The sequence below is a fragment of the Pleurodeles waltl genome, chromosome 12 (assembly GCF_031143425.1).
Source record: "Pleurodeles waltl isolate 20211129_DDA chromosome 12, aPleWal1.hap1.20221129, whole genome shotgun sequence".
NCBI lineage: Eukaryota > Metazoa > Chordata > Amphibia > Caudata > Salamandridae > Pleurodeles > Pleurodeles waltl.
Window position 1 is genome coordinate 655,209,689 of NC_090451.1, and position 17,587 is coordinate 655,227,275.

Here is a 17,587-nt window from a genome sequence, read left to right on the forward strand (position 1 = left end):
TTGCATCAGCCATTTGAGAGGTCTGTGGTCAGTTTGAACTAGGAAGTGAGTCCCAAAGAGGTATGGTCTCAGCTTCTTCAGGGACCAAACCACAGCAAAGGCCTCCCTCTCAATGGCACTCCAACGCTGCTCCCTGGGGAGTAACCTCCTGCTAATGAAAGCAACAGGCTGGTCAAGGCCATCATCATTTGTTTGGGACAAAACTGCCCCTATCCCATGTTCAGAGGCATCAGTCTGCACAATGAACTGCTTAGAATAATCTGGAGCTTTGAGAACTGGTGCTGAGCACATTGCCTGTTTCAGGGTGTCAAAGGCCTGTTGGCAGTCCACAGTCCAGTTCACTTTCTTGGGCATTTTCTTGGAGGTGAGCTCAGTGAGGGCTGTCACAATGGATCCATATCCCTTCACAAACCTCCTGTAGTACCCAGTCAAGCCAAGGAATGCCCTGACTTGAGTCTGGGTTTTTGGAGCTACCCAGTCCAGAATAGTCTGGATCTTGGGTTGGAGTGGCTGAACTTGGCCTCCACCTACAAGGTGTCCCAAGTAAACCACAGTTCCCTGCCCTATCTGGCATTTGGATGCTTTGATAGAGAGGCCTGCAGATTGCAGAGCCTTCAAAACCTTCCTCAGGTGGACCAGGTGATCCTGCCAGGTGGAGCTAAAGACAGCAATATCATCAAGATAAGCTGTGCTAAAGGACTCCAAGCCAGCAAGGACTTGATTCACCAACCTTTGGAAGGTGGCAGGGGCATTCTTTAAACCAAAGGGCATAACAGTAAACTGATAATGCCCATCAGGTGTGGAGAATGCTGTCTTTTCTTTTGCTCCAGGTGCCATTTTTATTTGCCAGTACCCTGCTGTCAAGTCAAAGGTACTTAGAAATTTGGCAGCACCTAATTTATCAATGAGCTCATCAGCTCTTGGAATTGGATGAGCATCTGTCTTGGTGACAGAATTGAGCCCTCTGTAGTCCACACAAAACCTCATCTCTTTCTTTCCATCTGTGGTGTGAGGTTTGGGGACTAAGACCACTGGGCTAGCCCAGGGGCTGTCAGAGCGCTCAATGACTCCCAATTCCAGCATCTTGTGGACTTCCACCTTGATGCTTTCCTTAACATGGTCAGACTGTCTAAAGATTTTGTTCTTGACAGGCATGCTGTCTCCTGTGTCCACATCATGGGTACACAGGTGTGTCTGACCAGGGGTTAAGGAGAAGAGTTCAGGAAACTGTTGTAGGACTCTCCTACAATCAGCTTGCTGTTGGCCAGAGAGGGTGTCTGAGTAGATCACTCCATCTACTGTACCATCTTTTGGGTCTGATGACAGAAGATCAGGGAGAGGTTCACTCTCTGCCTCCTGATCCTCATCTGTTACCATCAACAGATTGACATCAGCCCTGTCGTGGAAGAGCTTAAGGCGGTTTACATGGATCACCCTTTTGGGGCTCCTGCTTGTGCCCAGGTCCACCAAGTAGGTGATGTAGGAAGTTGGCTCTGTATGTGCTATTTCAAAGTAAGGAATAGCATGCACAGAGTCCAAGGGTTCCCCTTAGAGGTAAAATAGTGGTAAAAATAGATAATACTAATGCTCTATTTTGTGGTAGTGTGGTCGAGCAGTAGGCTTATCCAAGGAGTAGTGTTAAGCATTTGTTGTACATACACATAGACAATAAATGAGGTACACACACTCAGAGACAAATCCAGCCAATAGGTTTTTATATAGAAAAATATCTTTTCTTAGTTTATTTTAAGAACCACAGGTTCAAATTCTACATGTAATATCTCATTCGAAAGGTATTGCAGGTAAGTACTTTAGGAACTTCAAATCATCAAAATTGCATGTATACTTTTTAAGTTATTCACAAATAGCTGTTTTAAAAGTGGACACTTAGTGCAATTTTCACAGTTCCTAGGGGAGGTAAGTATTTGTTAGTTTTACCAGGTAAGTAAGACACTTACAGGGTTCAGTTCTTGGTCCAAGGTAGCCCACCGTTGGGGGTTCAGAGCAACCCCAAAGTCACCACACCAGCAGCTCAGGGCCGGTCAGGTGCAGAGTTCAAAGTGGTGCCCAAAACACATAGGCTAGAATGGAGAGAAGGGGGTGCCCCGGTTCCGGTCTGCTTGCAGGTAAGTACCCTCGTCTTCGGAGGGCAGACCAGGGGGGTTTTGTAGGGCACCGGGGGGGACACAAGCCCACACAGAAATTTCACCCTCAGCAGCGCGGGGGCGGCCGGGTGCAGTGTAGAAACAAGCGTCGGGTTTGTAATGGAAGTCAATGGGAGATCTAGGGATCTCTTCAGCGCTGCAGGCAGGCAAGGGGGGGGTTCCTCGGGGAAACCTCCACTTGGGCAAGGGAGAGGGACTCCTGGGGGTCACTCCTCCAGTGAAAGTCCGGTCCTTCAGGTCCTGGGGGCTGCGGGTGCAGGGTCTCTCCCAGGTGTCGGGACTTTAGGTTCAAAGAGTCGCGGTCAGGGGAAGCCTCGGGATTCCCTCTGCAGGCGGCGCTGTGGGGGCTCAGGGGGGACAGGTTTTGGTACTCACAGTATCCGAGTAGTCCTGGGGTCCCTCCTGAGGTGTTGGATCGCCACCAGCCGAGTCGGGGTCGCCGGGTGCAGTGTTGCAAGTCTCACGCCTTTTGCGGGGAGCTTGCAGGGTTCTTTAAAGCTGCTGGAAACAAAGTTGCAGCGTTTCTTGGAGCAGGTCCGCTGTCCTCGGGAGTTTCTTGTCTTTTCGAAGCAGGGGCAGTCCTCAGAGGATGTCGAGGTCGCTGGTCCCTTCGGAAGGCGTCGCTGGAGCAGGATCTTTGGAAGGCAGGAGACAGGCCGGTGAGTTTCTGGAGCCAAGGCAGTTGTCGTCTTCTGGTCTTCCGCTGCAGGGGTTTTCAGCTGGGCAGTCCTTCTTCTTGTTGCAGGAATCTAATTTTCTAGGGTTCAGGGTAGCCCTTAAATACTAAGTTTAAGGGCGTGTTTAGGTCTGGGGGGTTAGTAGCCAATGGCTACTAGCCCTGAGGGTGGGTACACCCTCTTTGTGCCTCCTCCCAAGGGGAGGGGGTCACAATCCTAACCCTATTGGGGGAATCCTCCATCTGCAAGATGGAGGATTTCTAAAAGTTAGAGTCACCTCAGCTCAGGACACCTTAGGGGCTGTCCTGACTGGCCAGTGACTCCTCCTTGTTATTCTCATTATTTTCTCCGGCCTTGCCGCCAAAAGTGGGGCCTGGCCGGAGGGGGCGGGCAACTCCACTAGCTGGAGTGTCCTGCTGGGTTGGCACAAAGGAGGTGAGCCTTTGAGGCTCACCGCCAGGTGTGACAATTCCTGCCTGGGAGAGGTGTTAGCATCTCCACCCAGTGCAGGCTTTGTTACTGGCCTCAGAGTGACAAAGGCACTCTCCCCATGGGGCCAGCAACATGTCTCGGTTTGTGGCAGGCTGCTAGAACTAGTCAGCCTACACAGATAGTCGGTTAAGTTTCAGGGGGCACCTCTAAGGTGCCCTCTGGGGTGTATTTTACAATAAAATGTACACTGGCATCAGTGTGCATTTATTGTGCTGAGAAGTTTGATACCAAACTTCCCAGTTTTCAGTGTAGCCATTATGGTGCTGTGGAGTTCGTGTTTGACAGACTCCCAGACCATATACTCTTATGGCTACCCTGCACTTACAATGTCTAAGGTTTTGTTTAGACACTGTAGGGGTACCAGGCTCATGCACTGGTACCCTCACCTATGGTATAGTGCACCCTGCCTTAGGGCTGTAAGGCCTGCTAGAGGGGTGTCTTACCTATACTGCATAGGCAGTGAGAGGCTGGCATGGCACCCTGAGGGGAGTGCCATGTCGACTTACTCGTTTTGTCCTCACTAGCACACACAAGCTGGTAAGCAGTGTGTCTGTGCTGAGTGAGAGGTCTCCAGGGTGGCATAAGACATGCTGCAGCCCTTAGAGACCTTCCTTGGCATCAGGGCCCTTGGTACTAGAAGTACCAGTTACAAGGGACTTATCTGGATGCCAGGGTCTGCCAATTGTGGATACAAAAGTACAGGTTAGGGAAAGAACACTGGTGCTGGGGCCTGGTTAGCAGGCCTCAGCACACTTTCAATTGTAAACATAGCATCAGCAAAGGCAAAAAGTCAGGGGGCAACCATGCCAAGGAGGCATTTCCTTACAGGTGACCTGACTCTTCCTCTCTAGTACTGGGTAAGGGCCACTCCATTTGTCCTGGAGTGCCCTGGGAGCCACAGGCTCCAGAACCCAGACTTTCTGCCCTGGTTGGAACTCAACCAGTGCAGCCTTTTGGTCATACCAAAACTTCTGGAGCTGTTGGCTGGCCTCAAGGTTTTTGGTTGCCTTTTCCATGTACTCTGCCATTCTAGAGCGAAGGCCAAGTACATAGTCCACTATGTCCTGTTTAGGCTCATGGAGAGGTCTCTCCCAGCCTTCTTTAACAAGGGCAAGTGGTCCCCTTACAGGATGACCAAACAGAAGTTCAAAGGGTGAGAACCCTACTCCCTTCTGTGGTACCTCCCTGTAAGCGAAAAGCAGACATGGCAGGAGGACATCCCATCTCCTTTTGAGTTTTTCTGGGAGCCCCATGATCATGCCCTTTAATGTCTTGTTGAATCTCTCAACCAAGCCATTAGTTTGTGGATGGTATGGTGTAGTGAATTTATAAGTCACTCCACACTCATTCCACATGTGCTTTAGGTATGCTGACATGAAGTTGGTACCTCTGTCAGACACCACCTCCTTAGGGAAACCCACTCTGGTAAAGATACCAATGAGGGCCTTGGCTACTGCAGGGGCAGTAGTCGACCTAAGGGGAATAGCTTCAGGATACCTGGTAGCATGATCCACTACTACCAGGATATACATATTTCCTGAGGCTGTGGGAGGTTCCAGTGGACCAACTATGTCCACACCCACTCTTTCAAAGGGCACCCCCACCACTGGAAGTGGAATGAGGGGGGCCTTTGGATGCCCACCTGTCTTACCACTGGCTTGACAGGTGGGGCAGGAGAGGCAAAACTCCTTAACCATGTTGGACATATTGGGCCAGTAGAAGTGGTTGACTAACCTCTCCCACGTCTTGGTTTGTCCCAAATGTCCAGCAAGGGGAATGTCATGGGCCAATGTTAGGATGAACTCTCTGAACAGCTGAGGCACTACCACTCTCCTAGTGGCACCAGGTTTGGGGTCTCTGGCCTCAGTGTACAGGAGCCCATCTTCCCAATAGACCCTATGTGTTCCATTTTTCTTGCCTTTGGACTCTTCAGCAGCTTGCTGCCTAAGGCCTTCAAGAGAGGGACAGGTTTCTTGTCCCTTACACAGCCCTTCCCTTGAGGGTCCCCCTGGGCCTAAGAGCTCAACCTGATAAGGTTCAAGTTCCAAAGGCTCAGTTCCCTCAGAGGGCAGAACTTCTTCCTGAGAAGAGAGGTTCCCTTTCTTTTGCTGTGTTGCAGTTGGTTTCCCAACTGACTTTCCTGTTCTCTTGGTAGGCTGGGCCATTTTTCCAGACTCCAGCTCTACTTTTTCACCCTGTGCCTTGCATTGTGCTCTCGTTTTCACACACACCAGTTCAGGGATACCCAGCATGGCTGCATGGGTTTTTAGCTCTACCTCAGCCCATGCTGAGGACTCCAGGTCATTTCCAAGCAGACAGTCCACTGGGATATTTGAGGAGACCACCACCTGTTTCAGGCCATTGACCCCTCCCCATTCTAAAGTAACCATTGCCATGGGATGTACTTTTCTCTGATTGTCAGCGTTGGTGACTGTGTAAGTTTTTCCAGTCAGGTATTGGCCAGGGGAAACCAGTTTCTCTGTCACCATGGTGACACTGGCACCTGTATCCCTCAGGCCCTCTATTCTAGTCCCATTAATTAAGAGTTGCTGTCTGTATTTTTGCATGTTAGGCGGCCAGACAGCTAGTGTGGCTAAATCCACCCCACCCTCAGAAACTAGAGTAGCTTCAGTGTGGACCCTGATTTGCTCTGGGCACACTGTTGATCCCACTTGGAGACTAGCCATACCAGTGTTACCTGGATGGGAGTTTGGAGTGGAACCTTTCTTGGGACAGGCCTTGTCTCCAGTTTGGTGTCCATGCTGTTTACAGCTATGACACCAGGCCTTTTTGGGATCAAAGTTTTTACCCTTGTACCCATTGTTTTGTGAAGAGGCTCTGGGCCCACCCTCCTGTGCAGGTTTTTGGGGGCCTGTAGAAGACTCTTTACTATTTTTAGTTTTGGTTGTCTCATCACCCTTCTGCTGGGGAGTCTTTGTGACCCCTTTCTTTTGGTCACCCCCTGTTGAAGTCTTGGACACCCTTGTCTTGACCCAATGGTCCGCCTTCTTTCCCAATTCTTGGGGAGAAATTGGTCCTAGGTCTACCAGATGCTGATGCAGTTTATCATTGAAACAATTACTTAACAGGTGTTCTTTCACAAATAAATTGTACAGCCCATCATAATTACTTACACCACTGCCTTGAATCCAACCATCTAGTGTTTTCACTGAGTAGTCAACAAAGTCAACCCAGGTCTGGCTCGAGGATTTTTGAGCCCCCCTGAACCTAATCCTGTACTCCTCAGTGGAGAATCCAAAGCCCTCAATCAGGGTACCCTTCATGAGGTCATAAGATTCTGCATCTTGTCCAGAGAGTGTGAGGAGTCTATCCCTACACTTTCCTGTGAACATTTCCCAAAGGAGAGCACCCCAGTGAGATCTGTTCACTTTTCTGGTTACACAAGCCCTCTCAAAAGCTGTGAACCATTTGGTGATGTCATCACCATCTTCATATTTAGTTACAATCCCTTTGGGGATTTTCAACATGTCAGGAGAATCTCTGACCCTATTTATGTTGCTGCCACCATTGATGGGTCCTAGGCCCATCTCTTGTCTTTCCCTCTCTATGGCTAGGATCTGTCTTTCCAAAGCCAATCTTTTGGCCATCCTGGCTAACTGGATGTCCTCTTCACTGGAGTTATCCTCAGTGATTTCAGAGTTGTTGGTCCCTCCTGTGAGGGAACCAGCATCTCTGACTATTATTTGTGGAGTCAGGGCTTGAGAAGCCCTGCTCTCCCTAAGTAGGACTGGAGGGGGGGAATTTCCCTCCAAGTCACTATCTTCATCCTCTGAGTTGCCATCCTCAGAGGGGTTGGCCTTTTCAAACTCTGCCAAAAGCTCCTGGAGCTGTACTTTGGTAGGTTTGGGGCCCATTGCTATTTTCTTTAGTTTACAGAGTGACCTTAGCTCTCTCATCTGTAGATGGAGGTAAGGTGTGGTGTCGAGTTCCACCACATTCACATCTGTGCTAGACATTATGCTTCTAAAAGTTGGAATACTTTTTTAAGAAACTAAAACTGGTTCTAGAATCTAATTCAAACTTTTACCAAACTTTTAAACTCTAAAAGAAATGCTAAACAGGATCTAACACAAGGCCCTAGCAGGTCTTTTAAGAATTTAGAAAACTTTTCAAATTGCAAAAATCAATTTCTAATGACAATTTTGGAATTTGTCGTGTGATCAGGTATTGGCTGAGTAGTCCAGCAAATGCAAAGTCTTGTACCCCACCGCTGATCCACCAATGTAGGAAGTTGGCTCTGTATGTGCTATTTCAAAGTAAGGAATAGCATGCACAGAGTCCAAGGGTTCCCCTTAGAGGTAAAATAGTGGTAAAAAATAGATAATACTAATGCTCTATTTTGTGGTAGTGTGGTCGAGCAGTAGGCTTATCCAAGGAGTAGTGTTAAGCACTTGTTGTACATACACATAGACAATAAATGAGGTACACACACTCAGAGACAAATCCAGCCAATAGGTTTTTATATAGAAAAATATCTTTTCTTAGTTTATTTTAAGAACCACAGGTTCAAATTCTACATGTAATATCTCATTCGAAAGGTATTGCAGGTAAGTACTTTAGGAACTTCAAATCATCAAAATTGCATGTATACTTTTCAAGTTATTGACAAATAGCTGTTTTAAAAGTGGACACTTAGTGCAATTTTCACAGTTCCTAGGGGAGGTAAGTTTTGATTAGTTTTACCAGGTAAGTAAGACACTTACAGGGTTCAGTTCTTGGTCCAAGGTAGCCCACCGTTGGGGGTTCAGAGCAACCCCAAAGTCACCACACCAGCAGCTCAGGGCCGGTCAGGTGCAGAGTTCAAAGTGGTGCCCAAAACACATAGGCTAGAATGGAGAGAAGAGGGTGCCCCGGTTCCGGTCTGCTTGCAGGTAAGTACCCGCGTCTTCGGAGGGCAGACCAGGGGGGTTTTGTAGGGCACCGGGGGGGACACGAGTCCACACAGAAATTTCACCCTCAGCGGCGCGGGGGCGGCCGGGTGCAGTGTAGAAACAAGCGTCGGGTTCGCAATGTTAGTCTATGAGAGATCTCGGGATCTCTTCAGCGCTGCAGGCAGGCAAGGGGGGGGTTCCTCGGGGAAACCTCCACTTGGGCAAGGGAGAGGGACTCCTGGGGGTCACTTCTCCAGTGAAAGTCCGGTCCTTCAGGTCCTGGGGGCTGCGGGTGCAGGGTCTCTCCCAGGCGTCGGGACTTTAGGTTCAAAGAGTCGCGGTCAGGGGAAGCCTCGGGATTCCCTCTGCAGGCGGCGCTGTGGGGGCTCAGGGGGGACAGGTTTTGGTACTCACAGTATCAGAGTAGTCCTGGGGTCCCTCCTGAGGCGTCGGATCTCCACCAGCCGAGTCGGGGTCGCCGGGTGCAGTGTTGCAAGTCTCACGCTTCTTGCGGGGAGCTTGCAGGGTTCTTTAACGCTGCTGGAAACAAAGTTGCAGCTTTTCTTGGAGCAGGTCCGCTGTCCTCGGGAGTTTCTTGTCTTTTCGAAGCAGGGGCAGTCCTCAGAGGATGTCGAGGTCGCTGGTCCCTTTGGAAGGCGTCGCTGGAGCAGGATCTTTGGAAGGCAGGAGACAGGCCGGTGAGTTTCTGGAGCCAAGGCAGTTGTCGTCTTCTGGTCTTCCGCTGCAGGGGTTTTCAGCTGGGCAGTCCTTCTTCTTGTAGTTGCAGGAATCTAATTTTCTAGGGTTCAGGGTAGCCCTTAAATACTAAATTTAAGGGCGTGTTTAGGTCTGGGGGGTTAGTAGCCAATGGCTACTAGCCCTGAGGGTGGGTACACCCTCTTTGTGCCTCCTCCCAAGGGGAGGGGGTCACAATCCTAACCCTATTGGGGGAATCCTCCATCTGCAAGATGGAGGATTTCTAAAAGTTAGAGTCACCTCAGCTCAGGACACCTTAGGGGCTGTCCTGACTGGCCAGAGACTCCTCCTTGTTATTCTCATTATTTTCTCCGGCCTTGCCGCCAAAAGTGGGGCCTGGCCGGAGGGGGCGGGCAACTCCACTAGCTGGAGTGTCCTGCTGGGTTGGCACAAAGGAGGTGAGCCTTTGAGGCTCACCGCCAGGTGTGACAATTCCTGCCTGGGAGAGGTGTTAGCATCTCCACCCAGTGCAGGCTTTGTTACTGGCCTCAGAGTGACAAAGGCACTCTCCCCATGGGGCCAGCAACATGTTTCGGTTTGTGGCAGGCTGCTAAAACTAGTCAGCCTACACAGATAGTCGGTTAAGTTTCAGGGGGCACCTCTAAGGTGCCCTCTGGGGTGTATTTTACAATAAAATGTACACTGGCATCAGTGTGCATTTATTGTGCTGAGAAGTTTGATACCAAACTTCCCAGTTTTCAGTGTAGCCATTATGGTGCTGTGGAGTTCGTGTTTGACAGACTCCCAGACCATATACTCTTATGGCTACCCTGCACTTACAATGTCTAAGGTTTTGTTTAGACACTGTAGGGGTACCCTGCTCATGCACTGGTACCCTCACCTATGGTATAGTGCACCCTGCCTTAGGGCTGTAAGGCCTGCTAGAGGGGTGTCTTACCTATACTGCATAGGCAGTGAGAGGCTGGCATGGCACCCTGAGGGGAGTGCCATGTCGACTTACTCGTTTTGTCCTCACTAGCACACACAAGCTGGCAAGCAGTGTGTCTGTGCTGAGTGAGAGGTCTCTAGGGTGGCATAAGACATGCTGCAGCCCTTAGAGACCTTCCTTGGCATCAGGGCCCTTGGTACTAGAAGTACCAGTTACAAGGGACTTATCTGGATGCCAGGGTCTGCCAATTGTGGATACAAAAGTACAGGTTAGGGAAAGAACACTGGTGTTGGGGCCTGGTTAGCAGGCCTCAGCACACTTTCAATTGTAAACATAGCATCAGCAAAGGCAAAAAAGTCAGGGGGCAACCATGCCAAGGAGGCATTTCCTTACACAACCCCCCCCCAAACGAAAGAGGATGAGACTAACCTTTCCCAAGAGAGTCTTCATTTTCTAAGTGGAAGAACCTGGAAAGGCCATCTGCATTGGCATGGGCAGTCCCAGGTCTGTGTTCCACTATAAAGTCCATTCCCTGTAGGGAGATGGACCACCTCAACAGTTTAGGATTTTCCCCTTTCATTTGCATCAGCCATTTGAGAGGTCTGTGGTCAGTTTGAACTAGGAAGTGAGTCCCAAAGAGGTATGGTCTCAGCTTCTTCAGGGACCAAACCACAGCAAAGGCCTCCCTCTCAATGGCACTCCAACGCTGCTCCCTGGGGAGTAACCTCCTGCTAATGAAAGCAACAGGCTGGTCAAGGCCATCATCATTTGTTTGGGACAAAACTGCCCCTATCCCATGTTCAGAGGCATCAGTCTGCACAATGAACTGCTTAGAATAATCTGGAGCTTTGAGAACTGGTGCTGAGCACATTGCCTGTTTCAGGGTGTCAAAGGCCTGTTGGCAGTCCACAGTCCAGTTCACTTTCTTGGGCATTTTCTTGGAGGTGAGCTCAGTGAGGGCTGTCACAATGGATCCATATCCCTTCACAAACCTCCTGTAGTACCCAGTCAAGCCAAGGAATGCCCTGACTTGAGTCTGGGTTTTTGGAGCTACCCAGTCCAGAATAGTCTGGATCTTGGGTTGGAGTGGCTGAACTTGGCCTCCACCTACAAGGTGTCCCAAGTAAACCACAGTTCCCTGCCCTATCTGGCATTTGGATGCTTTGATAGAGAGGCCTGCAGATTGCAGAGCCTTCAAAACCTTCCTCAGGTGGACCAGGTGATCCTGCCAGGTGGAGCTAAAGACAGCAATATCATCAAGATAAGCTGTGCTAAAGGACTCCAAGCCAGCAAGGACTTGATTCACCAACCTTTGGAAGGTGGCAGGGGCATTCTTTAAACCAAAGGGCATAACAGTAAACTGATAATGCCCATCAGGTGTGGAGAATGCTGTCTTTTCTTTTGCTCCAGGTGCCATTTTTATTTGCCAGTACCCTGCTGTCAAGTCAAAGGTACTTAGAAATTTGGCAGCACCTAATTTATCAATGAGCTCATCAGCTCTTGGAATTGGATGAGCATCTGTCTTGGTGACAGAATTGAGCCCTCTGTAGTCCACACAAAACCTCATCTCTTTCTTTCCATCTGTGGTGTGAGGTTTGGGGACTAAGACCACTGGGCTAGCCCAGGGGCTGTCAGAGCGCTCAATGACTCCCAATTCCAGCATCTTGTGGACTTCCACCTTGATGCTTTCCTTAACATGGTCAGACTGTCTAAAGATTTTGTTCTTGACAGGCATGCTGTCTCCTGTGTCCACATCATGGGTACACAGGTGTGTCTGACCAGGGGTTAAGGAGAAGAGTTCAGGAAACTGTTGTAGGACTCTCCTACAATCAGCTTGCTGTTGGCCAGAGAGGGTGTCTGAGTAGATCACTCCATCTACTGTACCATCTTTTGGGTCTGATGACAGAAGATCAGGGAGAGGTTCACTCTCTGCCTCCTGATCCTCATCTGTTACCATCAACAGATTGACATCAGCCCTGTCGTGGAAGAGCTTAAGGCGGTTTACATGGATCACCCTTTTGGGGCTCCTGCTTGTGCCCAGGTCCACCAAGTAGGTGATGTAGGAAGTTGGCTCTGTATGTGCTATTTCAAAGTAAGGAATAGCATGCACAGAGTCCAAGGGTTCCCCTTAGAGGTAAAATAGTGGTAAAAATAGATAATACTAATGCTCTATTTTGTGGTAGTGTGGTCGAGCAGTAGGCTTATCCAAGGAGTAGTGTTAAGCATTTGTTGTACATACACATAGACAATAAATGAGGTACACACACTCAGAGACAAATCCAGCCAATAGGTTTTTATATAGAAAAATATCTTTTCTTAGTTTATTTTAAGAACCACAGGTTCAAATTCTACATGTAATATCTCATTCGAAAGGTATTGCAGGTAAGTACTTTAGGAACTTCAAATCATCAAAATTGCATGTATACTTTTTAAGTTATTCACAAATAGCTGTTTTAAAAGTGGACACTTAGTGCAATTTTCACAGTTCCTAGGGGAGGTAAGTATTTGTTAGTTTTACCAGGTAAGTAAGACACTTACAGGGTTCAGTTCTTGGTCCAAGGTAGCCCACCGTTGGGGGTTCAGAGCAACCCCAAAGTCACCACACCAGCAGCTCAGGGCCGGTCAGGTGCAGAGTTCAAAGTGGTGCCCAAAACACATAGGCTAGAATGGAGAGAAGGGGGTGCCCCGGTTCCGGTCTGCTTGCAGGTAAGTACCCTCGTCTTCGGAGGGCAGACCAGGGGGGTTTTGTAGGGCACCGGGGGGGACACAAGCCCACACAGAAATTTCACCCTCAGCAGCGCGGGGGCGGCCGGGTGCAGTGTAGAAACAAGCGTCGGGTTTGTAATGGAAGTCAATGGGAGATCTAGGGATCTCTTCAGCGCTGCAGGCAGGCAAGGGGGGGGTTCCTCGGGGAAACCTCCACTTGGGCAAGGGAGAGGGACTCCTGGGGGTCACTCCTCCAGTGAAAGTCCGGTCCTTCAGGTCCTGGGGGCTGCGGGTGCAGGGTCTCTCCCAGGTGTCGGGACTTTAGGTTCAAAGAGTCGCGGTCAGGGGAAGCCTCGGGATTCCCTCTGCAGGCGGCGCTGTGGGGGCTCAGGGGGGACAGGTTTTGGTACTCACAGTATCCGAGTAGTCCTGGGGTCCCTCCTGAGGTGTTGGATCGCCACCAGCCGAGTCGGGGTCGCCGGGTGCAGTGTTGCAAGTCTCACGCCTTTTGCGGGGAGCTTGCAGGGTTCTTTAAAGCTGCTGGAAACAAAGTTGCAGCGTTTCTTGGAGCAGGTCCGCTGTCCTCGGGAGTTTCTTGTCTTTTCGAAGCAGGGGCAGTCCTCAGAGGATGTCGAGGTCGCTGGTCCCTTCGGAAGGCGTCGCTGGAGCAGGATCTTTGGAAGGCAGGAGACAGGCCGGTGAGTTTCTGGAGCCAAGGCAGTTGTCGTCTTCTGGTCTTCCGCTGCAGGGGTTTTCAGCTGGGCAGTCCTTCTTCTTGTTGCAGGAATCTAATTTTCTAGGGTTCAGGGTAGCCCTTAAATACTAAGTTTAAGGGCGTGTTTAGGTCTGGGGGGTTAGTAGCCAATGGCTACTAGCCCTGAGGGTGGGTACACCCTCTTTGTGCCTCCTCCCAAGGGGAGGGGGTCACAATCCTAACCCTATTGGGGGAATCCTCCATCTGCAAGATGGAGGATTTCTAAAAGTTAGAGTCACCTCAGCTCAGGACACCTTAGGGGCTGTCCTGACTGGCCAGTGACTCCTCCTTGTTATTCTCATTATTTTCTCCGGCCTTGCCGCCAAAAGTGGGGCCTGGCCGGAGGGGGCGGGCAACTCCACTAGCTGGAGTGTCCTGCTGGGTTGGCACAAAGGAGGTGAGCCTTTGAGGCTCACCGCCAGGTGTGACAATTCCTGCCTGGGAGAGGTGTTAGCATCTCCACCCAGTGCAGGCTTTGTTACTGGCCTCAGAGTGACAAAGGCACTCTCCCCATGGGGCCAGCAACATGTCTCGGTTTGTGGCAGGCTGCTAGAACTAGTCAGCCTACACAGATAGTCGGTTAAGTTTCAGGGGGCACCTCTAAGGTGCCCTCTGGGGTGTATTTTACAATAAAATGTACACTGGCATCAGTGTGCATTTATTGTGCTGAGAAGTTTGATACCAAACTTCCCAGTTTTCAGTGTAGCCATTATGGTGCTGTGGAGTTCGTGTTTGACAGACTCCCAGACCATATACTCTTATGGCTACCCTGCACTTACAATGTCTAAGGTTTTGTTTAGACACTGTAGGGGTACCAGGCTCATGCACTGGTACCCTCACCTATGGTATAGTGCACCCTGCCTTAGGGCTGTAAGGCCTGCTAGAGGGGTGTCTTACCTATACTGCATAGGCAGTGAGAGGCTGGCATGGCACCCTGAGGGGAGTGCCATGTCGACTTACTCGTTTTGTCCTCACTAGCACACACAAGCTGGTAAGCAGTGTGTCTGTGCTGAGTGAGAGGTCTCCAGGGTGGCATAAGACATGCTGCAGCCCTTAGAGACCTTCCTTGGCATCAGGGCCCTTGGTACTAGAAGTACCAGTTACAAGGGACTTATCTGGATGCCAGGGTCTGCCAATTGTGGATACAAAAGTACAGGTTAGGGAAAGAACACTGGTGCTGGGGCCTGGTTAGCAGGCCTCAGCACACTTTCAATTGTAAACATAGCATCAGCAAAGGCAAAAAGTCAGGGGGCAACCATGCCAAGGAGGCATTTCCTTACAGGTGACCTGACTCTTCCTCTCTAGTACTGGGTAAGGGCCACTCCATTTGTCCTGGAGTGCCCTGGGAGCCACAGGCTCCAGAACCCAGACTTTCTGCCCTGGTTGGAACTCAACCAGTGCAGCCTTTTGGTCATACCAAAACTTCTGGAGCTGTTGGCTGGCCTCAAGGTTTTTGGTTGCCTTTTCCATGTACTCTGCCATTCTAGAGCGAAGGCCAAGTACATAGTCCACTATGTCCTGTTTAGGCTCATGGAGAGGTCTCTCCCAGCCTTCTTTAACAAGGGCAAGTGGTCCCCTTACAGGATGACCAAACAGAAGTTCAAAGGGTGAGAACCCTACTCCCTTCTGTGGTACCTCCCTGTAAGCGAAAAGCAGACATGGCAGGAGGACATCCCATCTCCTTTTGAGTTTTTCTGGGAGCCCCATGATCATGCCCTTTAATGTCTTGTTGAATCTCTCAACCAAGCCATTAGTTTGTGGATGGTATGGTGTAGTGAATTTATAAGTCACTCCACACTCATTCCACATGTGCTTTAGGTATGCTGACATGAAGTTGGTACCTCTGTCAGACACCACCTCCTTAGGGAAACCCACTCTGGTAAAGATACCAATGAGGGCCTTGGCTACTGCAGGGGCAGTAGTCGACCTAAGGGGAATAGCTTCAGGATACCTGGTAGCATGATCCACTACTACCAGGATATACATATTTCCTGAGGCTGTGGGAGGTTCCAGTGGACCAACTATGTCCACACCCACTCTTTCAAAGGGCACCCCCACCACTGGAAGTGGAATGAGGGGGGCCTTTGGATGCCCACCTGTCTTACCACTGGCTTGACAGGTGGGGCAGGAGAGGCAAAACTCCTTAACCATGTTGGACATATTGGGCCAGTAGAAGTGGTTGACTAACCTCTCCCACGTCTTGGTTTGTCCCAAATGTCCAGCAAGGGGAATGTCATGGGCCAATGTTAGGATGAACTCTCTGAACAGCTGAGGCACTACCACTCTCCTAGTGGCACCAGGTTTGGGGTCTCTGGCCTCAGTGTACAGGAGCCCATCTTCCCAATAGACCCTATGTGTTCCATTTTTCTTGCCTTTGGACTCTTCAGCAGCTTGCTGCCTAAGGCCTTCAAGAGAGGGACAGGTTTCTTGTCCCTTACACAGCCCTTCCCTTGAGGGTCCCCCTGGGCCTAAGAGCTCAACCTGATAAGGTTCAAGTTCCAAAGGCTCAGTTCCCTCAGAGGGCAGAACTTCTTCCTGAGAAGAGAGGTTCCCTTTCTTTTGCTGTGTTGCAGTTGGTTTCCCAACTGACTTTCCTGTTCTCTTGGTAGGCTGGGCCATTTTTCCAGACTCCAGCTCTACTTTTTCACCCTGTGCCTTGCATTGTGCTCTCGTTTTCACACACACCAGTTCAGGGATACCCAGCATGGCTGCATGGGTTTTTAGCTCTACCTCAGCCCATGCTGAGGACTCCAGGTCATTTCCAAGCAGACAGTCCACTGGGATATTTGAGGAGACCACCACCTGTTTCAGGCCATTGACCCCTCCCCATTCTAAAGTAACCATTGCCATGGGATGTACTTTTCTCTGATTGTCAGCGTTGGTGACTGTGTAAGTTTTTCCAGTCAGGTATTGGCCAGGGGAAACCAGTTTCTCTGTCACCATGGTGACACTGGCACCTGTATCCCTCAGGCCCTCTATTCTAGTCCCATTAATTAAGAGTTGCTGTCTGTATTTTTGCATGTTAGGCGGCCAGACAGCTAGTGTGGCTAAATCCACCCCACCCTCAGAAACTAGAGTAGCTTCAGTGTGGACCCTGATTTGCTCTGGGCACACTGTTGATCCCACTTGGAGACTAGCCATACCAGTGTTACCTGGATGGGAGTTTGGAGTGGAACCTTTCTTGGGACAGGCCTTGTCTCCAGTTTGGTGTCCATGCTGTTTACAGCTATGACACCAGGCCTTTTTGGGATCAAAGTTTTTACCCTTGTACCCATTGTTTTGTGAAGAGGCTCTGGGCCCACCCTCCTGTGCAGGTTTTTGGGGGCCTGTAGAAGACTCTTTACTATTTTTAGTTTTGGTTGTCTCATCACCCTTCTGCTGGGGAGTCTTTGTGACCCCTTTCTTTTGGTCACCCCCTGTTGAAGTCTTGGACACCCTTGTCTTGACCCAATGGTCCGCCTTCTTTCCCAATTCTTGGGGAGAAATTGGTCCTAGGTCTACCAGATGCTGATGCAGTTTATCATTGAAACAATTACTTAACAGGTGTTCTTTCACAAATAAATTGTACAGCCCATCATAATTACTTACACCACTGCCTTGAATCCAACCATCTAGTGTTTTCACTGAGTAGTCAACAAAGTCAACCCAGGTCTGGCTCGAGGATTTTTGAGCCCCCCTGAACCTAATCCTGTACTCCTCAGTGGAGAATCCAAAGCCCTCAATCAGGGTACCCTTCATGAGGTCATAAGATTCTGCATCTTGTCCAGAGAGTGTGAGGAGTCTATCCCTACACTTTCCTGTGAACATTTCCCAAAGGAGAGCACCCCAGTGAGATCTGTTCACTTTTCTGGTTACACAAGCCCTCTCAAAAGCTGTGAACCATTTGGTGATGTCATCACCATCTTCATATTTAGTTACAATCCCTTTGGGGATTTTCAACATGTCAGGAGAATCTCTGACCCTATTTATGTTGCTGCCACCATTGATGGGTCCTAGGCCCATCTCTTGTCTTTCCCTCTCTATGGCTAGGATCTGTCTTTCCAAAGCCAATCTTTTGGCCATCCTGGCTAACTGGATGTCCTCTTCACTGGAGTTATCCTCAGTGATTTCAGAGTTGTTGGTCCCTCCTGTGAGGGAACCAGCATCTCTGACTATTATTTGTGGAGTCAGGGCTTGAGAAGCCCTGCTCTCCCTAAGTAGGACTGGAGGGGGGGAATTTCCCTCCAAGTCACTATCTTCATCCTCTGAGTTGCCAT

The 17,587-nt window shown here is 49.8% G+C and overlaps 1 protein-coding gene across 9 annotated transcripts in view; it reads left to right on the forward strand.

Moving 5' to 3' along the window:
• POGZ (pogo transposable element derived with ZNF domain) overlaps window positions 1–17,587 on the forward strand; it is a 235,423-nt gene that overhangs the window by 97,858 nt on the left and 119,978 nt on the right. The window lies entirely within an intron of this gene.